The sequence below is a fragment of the Natator depressus genome, chromosome 2 (assembly GCF_965152275.1).
Source record: "Natator depressus isolate rNatDep1 chromosome 2, rNatDep2.hap1, whole genome shotgun sequence".
NCBI lineage: Eukaryota > Metazoa > Chordata > Testudines > Cheloniidae > Natator > Natator depressus.
The window spans coordinates 106,978,967-106,996,868 of record NC_134235.1 but is presented as its reverse complement, the minus strand read 5'-3'; the positions used below and the strand labels follow the sequence as shown (position 1 = coordinate 106,996,868).

The 17,902-nt window shown below is 41.9% G+C and overlaps 1 protein-coding gene across 3 annotated transcripts in view; it reads left to right on the top strand.

Annotated features, from left to right (window-relative positions):
* Positions 1 to 17,902, top strand: part of RNF144B (ring finger protein 144B) — a 133,146-nt gene that overhangs the window by 57,007 nt on the left and 58,237 nt on the right. The window contains exon 1 of one of the 3 annotated variants that reach the window (XM_074944796.1): positions 2,027 to 2,372. The exons of the other annotated variants lie outside the window; for them this stretch is intronic. The gene's annotated coding sequence lies outside the window, so the exon portion shown is untranslated. Of the gene's footprint in view, positions 1 to 2,026; positions 2,373 to 17,902 lie in introns of those variants that run through there. 3 annotated transcript variants of the gene reach the window in all.

Sequence of the window (17,902 nt, the reverse complement as noted above, 5' to 3'; positions counted from 1 at the left end):
TTGCTGGGGATGTTGTGAAGGCCAAAATTGTAGCTGGGTTCAAAAAAGATTTAGATATGTTCATGGAGGGTGGATTCATCAATGGCTATTCATCTGTCCATCAGTGGTCAGGGATGCAACCCCATGCTCTGGGTGTCCCTAAGCCTCTGACTGTCTTTGCAACCTTAATAATGTAATTTTAACATGATTTTTTTTGTATGCATAGGTATACATTTATAAATGTACAGAAACCCAGAACTGTATTAGCTTTTAAAATTTGAAAGTTAATCTTTATCAATTTTTATAAAAATTAATAGGATGAAGTATAACTCTGAAAATCAACTCTGAAAAGCCCAGCAATGAGAGAGATACACAAAAGGAGAATGAGCATACATTCAACAGTCCTCCCAAATAAGTATGAAGGCATATTGCCATCCTGAATTACATGATATACAACACATTTCATCATAAAGAGAAGATTGCAGATTAACTTTGATTAATGTCCCTAGCTTTTCTTTCTCAATTTTTTTTTCACACCCATTAAGACATATAGAAATGCCATACCAGATCTCATCTGTGGTCTGGCACTTTTCCTTCAGCAGGCAGAGAAGAGTACTAACTGGCTCTGTGTCACAAACACCTGTCAGGGATGGTCTAGATCAGGGGTGGGCAAACTACGGCCCGCAGGATGGTCCTGTCCAGCTCCATAGCTCCCGGCCGGGGAGGCTCACCCCCAGCCCCTCCCCCACTGTACCCCCTTCCCTGTAGTAATGCCGCCGCGCGGGTAGCGCGGCTTGCGCCCGCCCACCTCCCAGGCTTTCAAATAAGTGTGTCCTGCCGCTCTGAGAATCAGGGTAAGGGTAAGAGTAGGGTAAGGGGGTGGGGGGAGGAGGGGTTGGATAAGGGGCAGTTGGCCCCAGGGGGCAGTCAGGGGACAGGGGGCGGTTGGATGGGGCGGAGGTTCGGGGGGGGGGCGGTCAGGAGATAGGGAATGGGTGGGGTTGGAGAGGGGGTGGGGTTCTGGGGGGTTGGATGGGACAGGGAACGGGGGGTTGGATGGGGGTGGAGTCATGGGGGGCCTGTCAGGGGGCAGGGGTGTGGATGGGGGCAGGGCAGTCAGGGGACAGGGAGTGGGGGGGTTGGATAGGGGGTGGGATCCTGGGAGGGGGCACTCAGGGGACAAGGAGCAGGGGTGTTGGATGGGTCAGGGGTTCTGAGGGGGGCTGTCAGGAGGCGGGAAGTGGGAGGGGGAGGATACGGGGCAGGGGCCACGCTGTTTGGGGAGGCACAGCCTTCCCTACCCGGCCCTTCATACCGTTGCACAACCCTGATGTGGCCCTCGGGCCAAAAAGTTTGCCCACCCCGGTCTAGATAATACTTAGTCCTGCCATGAGTGCAGGGGACTGGACTAGATGACCTCTCGAGGTCCCTTCCAGTCCTATGATTCTATATGGTACCGTACGTACCACTGCTGGTTCACTAGATGAACAGAGCACTTGTGCAAGGAGAATGGATCCTCTGAATTCATCACCTCTGTTGCATGCAACCTCAGATTAAGGAGTCAGAATCTAGTATTGCAGCCTTCTTTTCTGCAGCACTGTCATACCCTTAGTTGTCCTAATGACGCAAGCTGAATAAAATCAACAGCGCAATAAGATTCAGATTTGAAGTTGCACCTGCAATTTATATTTGTAATTTCAGATATTTTTCCTCTTGGGGAAATCACTTCATATTCAATACATTTCATTCATGTGAGGGGATGAGCAGAAAGCAGTAACATTTCAGGCAACGTGCCAACAGGTCAGCTGCTATACAATCCACTGTCCTAGAGCTGGTTAAGTGACAACTGGAGGGCTATGTATAAGTGTCACATACACCATTATATCTCTCTTACTTTTACCTTGTCAGGACTCAGATGGGAATTATAATTACAAATAGCAGAGATGTCAAAATAAGAAGATTGGGACATATGTATTGGTTGGAATTTGACGGTTTAAAGCAATCACCTGCAGTTCAACTGGGACTCAGATGGGAAGTAGGAAGTGCTGTGCTCAAGCTTCCTGTTTAAATAAATGCAGCTTTCCCACAGCTACTGCATACAAGGTCTGACGTGCTTTTTAAGATATAATGGTTACATGCTCTTAATAGCAGGGAGGAGATTATTCATCAGAGTGGTGAAAGGGCTGGGAGACAAGTCCTGTTACAGTCCTAACAAAGTGTAAAGCTGTCAGCTGCACAGAGAAAGAGAGGAAGGGTGAGAGAGAGAAATCTGTTTCTGCTTCAAATTGTAAGTCCACAGTGATTGTGACATTATGAATCTTGGGAGCACTGAAGTGTGAGTGAAGGTATTGAAAAGTCAAACAGCTGGGAGTGAACAGTACTCTCCTTGCAAGGTATGTTGGAAGATAGCTCTCTTACTCTTTCTTTTTTAACCTACTTTTCCTTATAGTGAGAGATTGAAAAGGCTAAATGATTCTGTATATAGTGCTTGTCAAACAAGAGAGAGAGGAAAGAAAAGGGAAAGGTTAAATAACTAGAAAACATTTATACATGATTTTAACTGAAATGTGTAACCATGTGGTGTACAGAGCCACCTGAAGCAAAGAGAATTCTTAGATGCTTGGCTATTAAAAGCATAGAAAATTAAATATGCATTCGGTTCGCTACAAAAGAATGAAATTAGTTTTTATAGTGTAACTTTTTAAAGCATCTGCATGATGGGTTTGTTTGAAAATGCTGCAGTATTAGGACATATTTGTGTATGTGAAAGCAGTGGAGAAAATTGCATGATATCCTTTAGGCTTATCTACAGTTGCTTACGTACAATAACTCATTTTACATCAAAAACATACATCTGAATGAGCTGAAGGGAGGGTGGGCTTGAAATGCACAGATTTCCTGCTGGTTTAAAAACATTCCGTATGTCACAGCATCATGTAACTCCTATCGGGAAAACAGACTACAGATCTGAATGCTAAGTATTGGTATAGTCTTCTAATTCCATTCAGAGTTTAAGGATACCGAGATTAAGCACATAAATACTAAATGAACAATACATTTGATTCTTAATGTGGATCAGGTTTTTGACACTGAACAGACAAGAAAACTGTATGTTTACCAATATAAAAATATAGTGTTCTCCTTTTCTCAGTACAAGGGTTTCTCAGTACATGGCTACCTCAAAAATAAGGTTTCAGAGTAACAGCCGTGTTAGTCTGTATTCGCAAAAAGAAAAGGAGTACTTGTGGCACCTTAGAGACTAACCAATTTATCTGAGCATAAGCTTTCGTGAGCTAATAAATTGGTTAGTCTCTAAGGTGCCACAAGTACTCCTTTTCTTTTTTCAAAAATAAGGGTCCTGCACTCTAACTTCTCATTGTAAGGCTCCGTATTATAAAAAAAAAAAAGAAGGCAGAATGCCTTCATACTGTGTGTATAATCTTTATAGCAAACCCTTCACTGTAGAATCCACTGCAAAAATCCACCTCCAGGGAGCACTATAGGTAGTTAAATATTTAGAAGGACTATAATTAAGGAAATAGTGTAGCATGGCTTGCCATTCTTTTGGTAAATAGACACTGAATATTTTTGAGGAAATGGATTTAGTATAGACACAGGCCAGAACTGAAATACCTACATGTACCAAATAACCTACCAGGAGTAGGTGCAGTAACATGACCTGTCAGGTAACCCTCAAGATGAAGGTGAGTGCTTTGGTTGGGGATGGCTTGCCTTAGAAGTCTAAGCATTAGGTTTGGAGTATCTAGATACCTTGAAACAAAAGTTTCAAAATCTGGCTGAGTTGGTGCAGCCCTTTATCTCTTCTGAACTAGATACATTGGTGTGATTCTTCTCTCACTTAAGGTTTGCCTACATAGGAAACTGTATAACCCCCTCCCCCACTGTCTGGATACTCTTATTCCAGTGTAACGGTGGCTTTTTTGGTACAGCTTAACCCCCTTAAGCCCTCCCAAACGACATAAGCTAAATAAAAAAATAAAGCACTTTTATATCAGAATTAGAGTGCCCACATGTAGAGGCTGGGAGGGAGGGAGTGTGTGTGTGTGGGCAGCGGGGGGGGGGGGGGTGTTTATACCAGTGAAAATCTAGTGATTTTCATTCACAACTTGGATTATACTGAAAATTTTTTCCCATGTAGAAAATGCCTGAAACTGTTGTAAATGAGGAGTTACTCCATTAAAGTAAATAGAATTATACCCATGTCAAGCCAGTGTGAGAGAAGAATCAGGCTCATTTTGTTCCACGCAGTTTACTATTGGTAGGATGTTAAAAAACAAGACCCTGTCAACTCTGCATGATTTTATAGAAGTCTGGAGCCTAAATACCTTTAAGGATCTGGCCTAAGTGCCTCACAAGTATTAGAAAACTGAAAGAGCAGTTCATCAGTGTTTTTCCTCCTGGTGGGAGAAGTAATTTCTCCTTATTATGATCCTAATACATTCAAAATAGTCCTATGGGAAGAAGTGAGTCACTTCAGAAAGAAACAGAAAGAGCTATCATTTTAAACATGACTCCCAGTTCAATAGAACACCTCATACAATACTCATAACATGAGTTCTTGTGGCTTCTTCCTGTGAGTGTCCATGTAGGGAACTGCCATTGATTTCAGTGGGAGTCCCAAACACAGAGTGCCTAGAAGAGCAAGCCTGTGGAGTGAGGCCTCAATCGTCATTAGAGCTTTAACTTCCCCCCTTTTATGTTCTTTGGGGGTCGGGGGAAATGGAATGTGGGGGATAAATATTTACTTAAATATGTCTAAAACTACATAATGTCTAGACACGATCCAGCTCAGATACACAAATACCTCCTGAACCGGTAGCATAATGAAACCTAAAGCTATTATTGCAGCCTCACAGTCATACTTTGTTCACCTGTTCTTGTGGCATCCATCTACAATGTGGAGTTGTCTCCGACGTGGAGCTGGCCTGTATTCAAAGGGACTCCCCTGCACAAATTAAAACAGAGGCTACCTTACCTTTCACAAGATTGTGAAAATGGCATCCACTGTACTCCCTCTTCTCCTTGAGGAACCCCTGAGGAATGGGACAACTTGTGCTTGCAGGCTCCATGCTTGCCTAAGCCTGACTGGGCAGTGCACTTTGCTATGGTGAGGAAAACCTGTAGGGCTAGGAACCTAGTTTAAAAATAAGCTGCTTTTTGCAAATAAAGGGAAACATCAAGCTAAACAAAGCTGAATAGGTCATATAAGAAAAAAATTACCAGTGACATTGGATGCAGCCTGTATCAATATGTTTCCTATTACAGCATTACTGAGCACCAGCACTGGATTTATGAGCCTCCACACCACAAAGAGGGAAGTACAAGCTTGAGGGCCATCATACATGGCAAATTTACCCACTGTTTCACAAATATTTGCAGAGTTGCCTGTGCCAAATAATTTTGTGCTGATCCACAAAGAAAATTCAGTGTTCAGTATTCCCTCTCTACTTCTCTCTCAGATAACTGGATTCAGTTCAGAGGGAACAGAGTGGGCATCAGTGTCAGCAGACATTAAAACACTCATTAAAAATAATACAGTATATGATCTCAATGCATAAAGGACCTGCTCCGGCAGTCCTTACTCTAGCAATACTTCAGTTCATCTGAGGTAAAACTCTCATCAAGGTCAATGGGAACAGAGTTAACCAGACATGAGTGCTTTTGAATATTCCACCCCAAAGTGGAAATTTCAACTAATTAAGGAATGTGGGATCAGACCAAAGGCATTGCAAACACAATTACATTCTAAATTAAAATTTCTGAACACCTGTTCCTGCTTTGCTGAGTTTGTTTCCTCAATATATAAGTATCTGCACATTCAAATACACCGTGAGATCACTATACTCAGTTTCTTTAATTGTATTGTATTTTCTTAATTATAACAGACTCGGGTTATTGAAGGAGCAGGTAGACTGTATTGTATCTTTGTTTAACAACCAACCAACACCTCTGCAGAACAAGTGGTTAGATAAGCACTGTAATTAGAAAGCAATTCTGGCTTTAGATGTGATTCTTTAAAAGTACTGTGAGCCTATGTGTGCTACTAATCCTTGCAGTTTTAATTTATGTACAGTTTTGTGTATCTAATTGTTAACATCCCCAAAGCATGCTGTAATCTAGGGGCTGTATTTTTATATAAACATAACTATAGACTTCAGCATTGCTCTGACTCACTGTGCCTTTCAAATAAGATTTTGGGACTGATCCTACAGTGTTTAGTTATGACTTCAGTGGGATCACTCATGTGAGGGCTCCAGGATCGTGACCCATTGGGTAGGATTTTCAGAAGAACCCAGCGTTGCTCTAATTTGACTCCCAATGAAGTTAATGGTAAAACTCCTGTTGATTTTAGTGGGAGCAGAGTTGGGCCACAATGCTGAGCATGTTGGAAACCCCAAACTTTTATGTGTTTATACCCTGCTATTAAAGTACATCAGTGTGATGCTGTAACTAAGTAGGCTTCCTTCCTGGAGGGATCTCTGACATGCCAGGCAGAGGGAGTTGTTCTGCAGGCTGTCTCTGAGTCTGAGGGAGACATGATCAGAGTATACAATTACTTTTGCAAGAAAAAAAAAATCATTGAGCTGTCATGCCCACATTAACTCCTACTTACACTGAAAGTCAGGCCTGGTAGAAAAGCTCACAACAGATTTACTTGCACCCTTATTAATCTGCACTAGTAATGAGAATAAACTGAGGAAAGCATCTAGGAGTACAAGATATGAGTCATTAATAAAAGAAAGAACTTTCTCTGGATGTGTGATGGAAGCTTTTATCTTGGTGGTGCGTGATTTTTATTGTAATACAGATTATTATTTCATGATTTCAAGTGCGTAACTTTAAAGCCTTGAAAACCCTGTGTTTATGACATGATATGATGTATTATTACATGTTTGCAATGACTTCTCCTTTTAAAACCAAAGAGCTGAACCCAGTTTTGTCAGGGCTGAATTTTGTTCCGTGAGGCTGTCTCTATTTATGCTTTAATATGGTGCCTATCACCATGGCTAAGGGGCAAAATTCTTTGTTCTTGTAATTATGGTTGCAGACAATCAAAATAAACAATCAAATTAAAATATCATTGCAGTTTCCAAGACCCTATTTGTATACATTAAAACAAAAATACAAATTTTGAAACAATTAGGGTAGATGCTAATCATTTTTGGACAAAAAAAAGATTCCTAGGCTATTTAAAAATTATAAATGTAGGGACAGACCATCAATGACACAGATTACTCCTAGATAGGGGATGGGAAACTCCATGAAATTGTTCTTGTGGAAACTTGGAAACATTCTGATTGTGGGGGGAGGATGTGGTTTACCCCTGCAGAAATTGCAGGGGATTAAACTGGGGCAAAATGAGCAAATCCTGGGGACCATTTACCTTTACACTCCCTTCCCAGCACAGCCCCATTCTGCTAAAGTATTTCCTGCTAGCCACTGACCCTGAAACCTTCCCCAGTGGATTTCCACAATATGGAGGAAGACAGGATAAGATAACATTAACAGAATACCAGTCATAGTCAGACAGTTGCAAAGAAAGGTGTTTCTATGGAAAGAGATGGATGCTTAACTTTCTGATGATCAGGGATTTAGGGTTGGATCCTTGAAATGCGCATGCTCCCTTAACTTTGTTCACGTGAGTATTCCCATTGAAGCCGATGGGAATACTTGTATGAGCAAAGTAAACATTGTGCACAAAAGCTTGCAGAAGCTGGCTCTTAGTTAACAAACACTGGTGAGGCTTTCAAAGATGGAACCTAGCATGTGCGAATATGTACATCTTTCTGTTTTTCTTTGATACTAGGTTTCTAGTGTACCCACGATTTGTTATTTATTTGCATTGCAGTAGCAACTTGGAGCCCAAATCATGGACCAGGATCCCATTGTGCTAGGCACTGTACAAACCCAGAAAAGAAAGACTGTCCCTGTCCCAAAGAGCTTACAACCTAAGTTCAAGACAGGAGACAACAGTTGGATAAAGACACAGATGGGGAGCACAAGGAAACAATGTTAGTCGCATGCTCAGCGGTGCTCTTAGCACACCAGCTTCCTAATCATTGTCAAGTTCTCTAGGTGAAGTTTGATAGGAAAATGTCAGGCCTTTCTGTATAGCTGAAAAAATGCAGAGCAAAGCGTGTCCTGCTCTGTAAAAGTAAATATATAAAGGCAAGAAATTACAATGTTACCATAGTACAATAGTACAGTATTTATCAGACTTACCAAAGAATAATTGCTGTTAGGATATGCATGTTTAATCTACCAGTTAACGTCTCTTTAGACATTCTGTGTTTTTTCAGAATCACAGCATCCTTCCGCCAATGGCCTGCGTATGCAGCTCCTCCCAGAGATTAAAGATGCCTTGCCTTTGCAGAACTGCTGAGGGAGGGTGATGGATCAAACCATGTTCCTAGGAAGCCGGGGTGCTGGAACAATTTGTATGGTGGGGGTGCTGAGAGCCATCGAACCAAACTGTAAACCTAATATATGATGGATACCACTTCAAGCCAGGGGGTGCGGGAGCACCCCGAACCCGTAGTTCCAGCACCTCACTTCCTATTCTAGGAAGCATGGGGGTGAGTGCTGGGTCTCAGAATTGATGCACAATTGATGCCTCTACCAAAACAATCTCCTTCCCTCTCCCTAGGATCTATGGGGTTTGAGGGCTGGACTCATGGTTCATTCCATAGGCAGGCTGGGAGGGAAAGGGAGAAAACTGCAACTCAAATGCCTGATGGAACAATGAGAGGGAAGCCTTAGTGAGGGGAGCCTTACTGAATTTTCCTCCTCTCATCTCTTCCTGCAGATTTTACCATAGAAGGGACTGATCCCTCTCTCTCTCTCATCATGTATTTTTTACTTAGGCAAATTCCTGTTGAAATTGGTAAGAGATTGACTGAGGAAAGATTTCAGGATTTCCTAAGAGCTGTTACAAGAATCGTGGGGGGTGACACTGGTTGTTTCCATAAATGCTCAAACATTTAATGGAACAACATTTTGTAACATTTTGTAGCTATCTCAGGGCCAAAGCTTACAATAGCAACCCCTTTTAATGGGCTAAATTCATTCCCAGTCGAATTCCACCGTGGTCAATGGAATGACCCCAGGGGTGAAAGTAAGTTGAGTGACTTACCGGTACCCTGGGGCCAGCTCTGGCCCCTGGAAGGGGTGGTGCTAGGGCGTCAGAGCCAGCCCCAGCCCACCCTGTAAGGTAAGTGCCCCCTCCTCCTTCTCCCCCCCCCCCACCAGAGCAGCAGCAGCAGCAGCCCGGGGATCCGGTGGCTATTTAAAGGGCCCAGGGCTCCCCTGCATCTACTGCCCCCGTCCTTTAATTAGCTGCCAGAGCCCTGGGGAAGCGGTGGGGCTCCGGCAGCTATTTTAAAGGACCGGGGCGGCAGAGGCAGCTGGAGCCCCGGCCGTTTAAATAGCCCCTGGAGCTCCCACTACCCCAGGGTTCTGGGGGCTATTTAAAGGGCCTGCGGCTCCCCTGCTTCTACCACCCTGGTCCTTTAAATAGCCCCCGGAGCCCTGGAGTAGCAGCGGCGGGGCTCCGGCGGCTATTTAAAGGACCGGGGCAGTAGAAGCAGGGGAGCCCCGGGCCCTTTAAATAGTCGCCGGAGCTCTGCAGCCTCTACCCCAGGGCTTCAGCAGTGGGGCTCTGGAGGCAATTTAAAGGGCCTGGGGCACCGGCTCTTGTCGGTATGCCGTACTGCGGCATACCGGCTTACTTTCACCTCTGAGTGACCCCACATTTTTGGTATAAAATTTTCAAAAGTGCTTACATGATTTAGATCCCTATCTCCCATTTTCAAAAGTGAATTAGGTATTTAGGAGCCAAAGTTTCATTGAATGTCAATAAGACTTAAGCTCCTAAGTGTCTAAGGGTATTTTCGCACTTCAATTAAATACCTGTGTCTGCACCCCATGAGGGTGAAGGGTCCCAGAGCTTGGGCTCCAGCCTGGGCTGAAAGTGTACACTACGGTTAAACAGCCCTGTAGCCCGAGATCCAGAAGCCTGAGTCAGCTGACACGGGTCAACTGTGGGTTTTGAATTGCAGTGTAGACATAGCATAAGTCACTTTGGCACTCTTGAAAATGTTGCCCTTGATCCAATGTGTTTAAAAATAAATTAAAACTTCCTAAATTACCTTGAACAGCATCCTTTTGTCTAAAATGATGAGTGGTATATTTTAATATATTATGGAAAACTGTCATTTGCTTTTGTTAATTATAAAAATGTATGGTGAGTTCTTTGGGTAGTGAGGTGTTTTTTTTTGTTTTGTTCTTAACACTCTGAGTACACTAAAATAATTGTTTGGGAAGTCATTGTAGTTTAGCATTAACAAATATTAGATGGTATCAGTCTGGATTCATTTCGTTTTAATTTTTAGATTTGAATCATATTCCTATGAGTAAGGATTAGAATTCCTGTTATTATGAATTTGTTGTTAGAAAATACTTGGAAATGTTATGTGTATACATTCGTTTTTCCTGTTTGCTGTGTATCCTTCTGGTCTTGCTTCTTAGTCACTGAAATACAGGCTGTAGGAATAGTATGAAATGTGATGGACTTGCCCCACCTAGAAGCCGGACCTGCTGCTGGCCGCTTCCGGGGCGCAGCGCGGTGTCAGAACAGGTAGGGACTAGCCCGCCTTAGCTGGGCAGCACCACCAATGGGACTTTTAATGGCCTGGTCGGTGGTGCGGTCCAGAGCCACTGTGACCCAGTACTGGGTCGAGACCTGCAGTTTGAAAACCACTGCTCTAGTTCAACCACAAGGTTATTGGTTTCCATTCAGGAATTACTGGAAGAAATTCAATGGCCTCTGTGTTGGATGAGATGATTGTAATGCTCCCTTCTGGGCTTAAAATCTGTGAAGACTGCTGTTTCGTGACTGTCCAGTAGGGAGATGTCATAAAGACCATTTTCCGGATATGCAATTCAGTTTAGTAATAAAAAGAAGCCTCATTTTCTTCTGGCCAGTTACAGATGTTGTGGGGCAGTGATCTGGAGGAGCTTCTCTTAGCTTTCTCTCAATTGCATAATGGCAGCTCTCTTTTAGTGATAAGCTACTGATTAGTTTTAAAAATCTTAAATAAAAATAGGAAAATAAAACCAAACTGCCTAGGTTTTTCCTCTGATTCCTAGTGGCAGGTATGATAAAAGACACCCTCACCATCATTATAATGAGCATTAGCTGGTACCTGTGCGGTTGCATTTGTTATATGAATGCTGAATTTGGTTCATTATGGTCAGTCAAGATCAATTATCCCCTTCATTGGGATTTGCCATGATGAGGGTGATGATATCTATTTGTTCACAATGGCTCTGAAACCAGGAAACTGTTAAAATGCATGCTTCAGGTATCCTAAAATGCTAATAGAACAATAGAAGAATTGATTATCTATCTATCTAATATTGATTTTATATTTTATACTTATCAGGAAGCTAGTTAATGTAACAGACGGTGAGTGAACTAATTCAAAACACTTTCAGTGTCGGAGCTTTCCCACCCACTGCATTCTTTTTAAAGTATTTTATTTATTTTTGGTTGCCAGTACGATATGAAAATACTTTGTATATCTAGTGTCTCATGAACAGCAGCTGAAGTGCTTAATTTTTCAACCATTCCCAATGGAAACAAATGAGATAAATTGCTCTTGTATTATTTTATACCAGACAGCATGTTTTCGCAAGCTGCTTGATCTTTAAACATCTTTTCTTAAAATAAAATTTTTTACAGAGCAAAAGATCCATCATGAAAGAGATTACAGATGTGCTAGCTTTGTTTTCCTAGGACTGCATAATAAGAAGAGGTTTAGAACAATTTCTTTTCCTCTTTTTTTTTTTTAAACATTGCCATGTTCTGAGTGGCCTTTTACAGTATCCAGAAAAGGAGTTGTTATGTATCAATACTTGCTGTATTCCCAAGGCACAGATTTAAGATGCTAAATCAGTCTGAATGCAGTAGTTTACAGTTTAAATCCGACCTTCAATCTGTGATGTCAATTGTCTTTTTTGAGGCCCTCATTCAGCAAAGCACTCATTTAACTTTAAGTAGGTCAGGGCATGTCTACCCTTGAAAGCTGTTGCTGGTTCTGTGAATCTGTGTTATATGAGCAGTGCACCCACACCACATAGTTATCCCTGGTTAAGCTACTTCCCTTGGTGATCATTGCATCCATAAAGCTCTGTGTTGTTTCAGATTAAGTGCTCAGCATTCTGAGCAGTCTTTCCATGGTGCATTGCTCAGCAGCTAGGCTGTATGGGTTACCTACTGGAACGCACTGGACTGGAATTGTGGGACTTGGGGTCAAAGTAAATAGTTCCTATGATTACTCTTGTTTCAGCTCAGCATCCTTGTTGTTACAAGCCAGCACCATTTTCAAAGTGCTGTCAGGCAGCATGGAGGAAACATTGCTGAGTGTTCTGATCCTTATGGTGCCTAATTCAAACAGGCTGCTGCGATATATCTCAAGCTGTACAATGACTTTAGAACCAGCACTTGAGAAGGTGGTGGCTGAAATTAAGCAGACACTTTTGCTTGAACTTTTCCTTGAGCAGCTTCACTCTTTGGACCATTGCTTTTGGTTTCAGACAACTAGCAGTGACTGGTGGGACACGGTAGTGCTGCAGACCTGGGATGACTAGCATTGGTGGCAAAACTAAGATGTCAGAAGCTACTTTTCCTAGAGATTTGTGCAGTGCTTGCCATGGCACTGCAGTGGTGGAGCAGTTACATGAGAGCTACTGGTTAGTGTCTAACCAGTTTGGTGTTGGTAGAGCAACCATTGGGATTGTTGTAATGGAGGTGTGCACTTTGCTATCAAGAAGGTGATGTTTCCCTGTCTCATAAGTCATGACAATGCATAGAATATTTTTGATGGGTTTGCGCGGTTGGGGTTCCTGAATTGCAGTGGAGCCCTTGATGTGACCCACATGCCTTTTCTTTGCTCCCCCACCAGGCTTAGGGTTCATCAACAGAAAGGGCTATTTCCGTAGGGTGCTACAAGGCCTGGTTGATCACCATGGAAGGTTCACCAATACTAATGTGGGGTGGTCTGGAAAGGTCCTTGATGCCAGGATCTTTAGAAACTGTGGACTGTTTTCTGCAATGAAAAATGGAATTCTTTCTCTGAGGATCACTATGGACATTGAGGGTGTTGCCCTTCTTCCTGTCATTCTGGGAGATGGAGGTGCCTGATGTCAAGACTGGAGACTGATGAGCAATATCTGCCTTGTATGCTAGGTTGTACAAAACACAGCAAGCAGCTATGTGAGAGTGAGGAAGAGAACCTTGCTGATGGATGGGAAGAGGAAGTGGGCAGACTTGCTGAATGTTTTGAACAACCAGAGAGGTGGCCTTTATGAAACACTGCAACTCGTCAGGGACACAGGTTCAGGGATGTATTAGGGCCCTACACTGTTTGGTCCTCTGCCTGTGATTCGGGAGAGTCTGGGGTCTCCAGCACTGTGTCTGCTTCAGACGTCAGTGAGTTGTGCAGGTCTACAAGATCCTGAGTTTCAGGATCAACCTTCTTTGGCTCGGTCCTGGTCGACATCTATGGAGGTGTCCTTGGTTGCGTCCACAAGATACCATGATTTAGTGGTGGCATCTCTGCCAAAAATAGAGTCCAGCTTCTCCTCATAGTGTAGACCATGCTGAAAAAAACATGACTACCACTTTCTGTGTAGTTAACCGTTCCTGGAGCCTCATTTCTCCTGTTTCCTTATTTCCCTTTCTTGACACCCTTTAACTGCAACCCTGGGCAAACACATACAGCTCTACTGACTTCAGTGGAATAATATCTGCATACACAGGGTCCTGTTTAGGTCCTGGTTTTGGACATTGAATGTAAAAGATGGACAAATGACTTATATACATGAGTATAATCCATTTATGCAATCAGCATCAAGGCAGAAGGTTTTCACAGTTCTCCATGATGTCCCTAAGTGCTGGAGGTTGCATTTGGATCTCTGATGTAGTGGAAAGATGTATAAAATCACATGTGTGCAGGAAACTCCCTATTGACAATGAATTTGAGGAGACTTTTTTTGTGGATTGTTTATTTCATGATGCATATGGAATACGATGCACTCAAGAAATTTGGAGTCTGAAAGTCCTGGTTTGTGATAGCAGACTCTGAACATTTGGGATATATGATTAAGGTTGCTCATGTGAAGTCAAACACATTATTTGGGATGGATTTAATTATTCTAATTTACAATTTTTAGGAGTTGAGGACCCCTCAATTGAGTGTGTTCATCTGTGTGGCTCTTTCAAAACACTGATTATTCCACTTCATGGTGATATCCATGTGCATATCCAAACCCAGCATTTGACCTGATAAATAAATACTGGACTATTAACAGTAATATGCTTATATAGTCTTTAAAAATGGAATATATTTTTATTTTTAATCATTTGTTTTTAGCTTTTTTTTCAATTTGTATTGATTTAAATTTCACAGTTGCAGGAAATTAGGACATAAGAATGACCATACTGGGTGAGACCAATGGTCCATCTAGTCCAGTATCCCATCTCTGCCAGTGGCCAATGCCAGATGCTTCAGAGGGAATGAACAGAACAGGGCAATTTCAACTGATCCGTCTCCTGTTGTCCAGTTCCAGCTCCTGGCAGTTGGATGCTTAGGGACACCTGAAGTATGGGGTTGCATCCCATCTTGGCTAATAGCCTTTGATGATCTATCCTTTAAATTATTGGTAGTCAGATAATGGGAGGCGGTGGAGCTCAGACAATAATTATTTAATAACTGCAGATGTTGAGATTAAAAAAAGTCAAAGCTTTATAACGGTGAAACCACAAATTGTTAACCTCACATGTCAAATATATAAAATCCTTAAATCAAACTCTTATTTCTTAAGCAGGATTTTTCTTACTTTGCCTATCGATGGACATATTTTTTTATCTGTTTGTTTCGGTACGGTGAAATCAACCTTTATCAGTGTCAAGGTTCCTTCCGCACTCTGAACTCTAGGGTACAGATGTGGGGACCTGCATGAAACCCCCCCCCCCCCAAGCTTATTTTTACCAGCTTAGGTTAAAACTTCCCCAAGGTACAAACTATTTTACCTTTTGTCCTGGACTTTTATTGCTGCCACCACCAAGCATCTAACAAAGAAATATAACCGGGAAAGAGCCCACTTGGAAACGTCTTTTCCCCAAAAATCCTCCCAAGCCCTATTCCCCCTTTCCTGGGGAAGGCTTGATAAAAATCCTCACCAATTTGCATAGGTGAACACAGACCCAAACCTTTGGATCTTAAGAACAAGGAAAAAGCAATCAGGTTCTTAAAAGAAGAATGTTAATTGAAGAAAAAGTAAAAGAATCACCTCTGTAAAATCAGGATGGTAAATACCTTACAGGGTAATCAGATTCAAAACATAGAGAATCCCTCTAGGCAAAACCTTAAGTTACAAAAAGACACAAAAACAGGAATATGCATTCCATTGAGCACAACTTCTTTTATCAGCCATTTAAACAAAACAGAATCTAACGCATATCTAACTAGATTGCTTATTAACCCTTTACAGGAGTTCTGACCTGCATTCCTGCTCTGGTCCCGGCAAAAGCAAAACACACAGACAAAGAGAACCCTTTGTTTCCCCGCCCCTCCAGCTTTGAAAGTATCTTGTCTCCTCATTTGTCATTTTGGTCAGGTGCCAGCGAGGTTGTCTGTAGCTTCTTAACCCTTTACAGGTGAAAGGGTTTTTCCTCTGGCCAGGAGGGATTTAAAGGTGTTTACCCTTCCCTTTATATTTATGACAATCACAATTTATCAGTAAAAATAGAATTAAATCCTGTGAATATGGACTGCATATGTTATGGTGAATCAGATGATGAAATGTGACATCATATTTGTTGTTCCTACCTTTTCGTCTGAGAAATAGAAGCTTCTGTTCTTTTCTGTGATTTGGATCAGATGTCTTTTTCAAATTTATATTGATTCCAGAATAGAGTGTTTGAAAATAATTATTATTGATAATACTTCTTAGCTTTATATAGTGAAATTGAGAGGGACACATTATTGGTTGTGATAACGATGAAGTTGGTCCAATAAAAGATATTACCTCACCTACCTGGTTACAACAAGTCACGCAATAGATGTTTTTGACATATTAATATAGAGCCAGATTCACCCCTGGACTACACCAACATTAGGCTCTAATTGTGGAGTTCCTACTAACACAATTTGAAGCTTCTATCCTGTAACCCTACAGGGTAAAAACCATTGAGGTAGGGCAGTAGTGCAAATGTTATCTGTCCTCTTCTCGTGGTGAATTCTTTGTGAAGTGACATTAGTAGCAGATAATGTAATTTGCACTGCTCTGTGCCCACAGGGGTGAATAGAGCCCATAGAGTATGCCTCCAGTGATTATTCCCTGCCGCCCCCTCCAGACACTACTATCAAGACTTGCACTGGCAACTAAGTCAGGAAACAGACACCAGGCAGGCTAGGTAAATTCCTGAGAGCAGTTGGTCGATTTAAAATGATTTTTTCCTTGAAAATTATTTTTTGCACCAAACTCAGACAGTTTTCTAAGAACAGGACACCTCATTGCCAGAAAATCCCCAGGACAAACAACAACTATGCACCCCTCGAATGCTTCTGTTGTTTATTTGTTTGATTTTTATTATGAACTCCTCTACTATTTTTTTTGTCTGTATTCATCTGTGTTCTGCGTTGAGGATGCCTTTCTGTTTTCTTGCTTATGGGTTGCGTTGAGACATTTCAGTGTTGCTTTGAAGCACAAAGCTCTGTCACATCCCAGAGACAAGTGAAAGTGTCTGCAGGCAATTGAATGGAACGGACAAAAACATTGACTGTATTGACCACTCAGCGAATTGCACTCCTGGTGACTATGCAGTTTACCCTCCCCTGAGCTGACCTTTTCTATAGGACCTCCATTCAGATTCATTGCATTTGCAGGACATACCTGGTCATGTGGCACCAAAGCTGTTACTCTTAGAGATGCACAGTTATGGAAATGTGAGCACATCTGACAAAGCTGGTGCAATTTAAGAAAACACACCATACGTCTTGAAAAGTACATACAGTGTAAAGAGAATAGACAATGACTTAAAAAAAAAATAGTCTCAATCTCTTGCCTTTTCAACTTGTGAGGCAGCCATTGCATATACCAGCTCAAATACATCCCTGGGATAATGCCTCTGATTTACATCAAGGAAGAATTTAATGTAGAATCTCTCTTGGGGTTAGAGCGTTTCTGGAATACTATAACTGTGTTCAGAAAACAGCAAATAGTCTTTATTGTTCAGTGAAGAAGTTTATTGCACAGTTATGCCCTGTACTCTAGTACACTCAGCTTTCAATGATACTGTTATGAGCTGGGTGAAACCTTGTAATGGGGTTGATTTAAGATTGGCAGATGTGAACATATTCTTCAATTAACATAACACTAAGTCTAAGCCCCACCTAAAACAAAAGGGTGTGTGAACTCACCCAGGATTTTTTGGCTGAGTATTGTTTTCAGTAGGTGTGTATGTGTGTGGGAAGAGAGATCTCACAGAATCTGAGGTCAGACAAGAACAGACGAAGTGAGAGAGACAGCCAGAATGAACAACTAAAAGGCTGACTCTGGAAGAAACCTGGGGAGAGGGTTTTTTTTTTTTTTTAGTCAGGAATTCAAGCTGAACAGAGTGTTTTTGGTGCTCTGAGCAAAATAAACTGTTTCCTGCTACTTTATTCCTTCTGTGTTCAGTGACACAGGGCTTGTACATTCTTTGTAAATAAACAAAATTACATCAAAGAATTACCTGACCACTAACCATTTGTACTCCCAACTGGAACACCACCTACAGGTCCCCAAACTTTGACTAGGCCTCCAGTAAAAGGGGTAACAATACATTTCATATTGA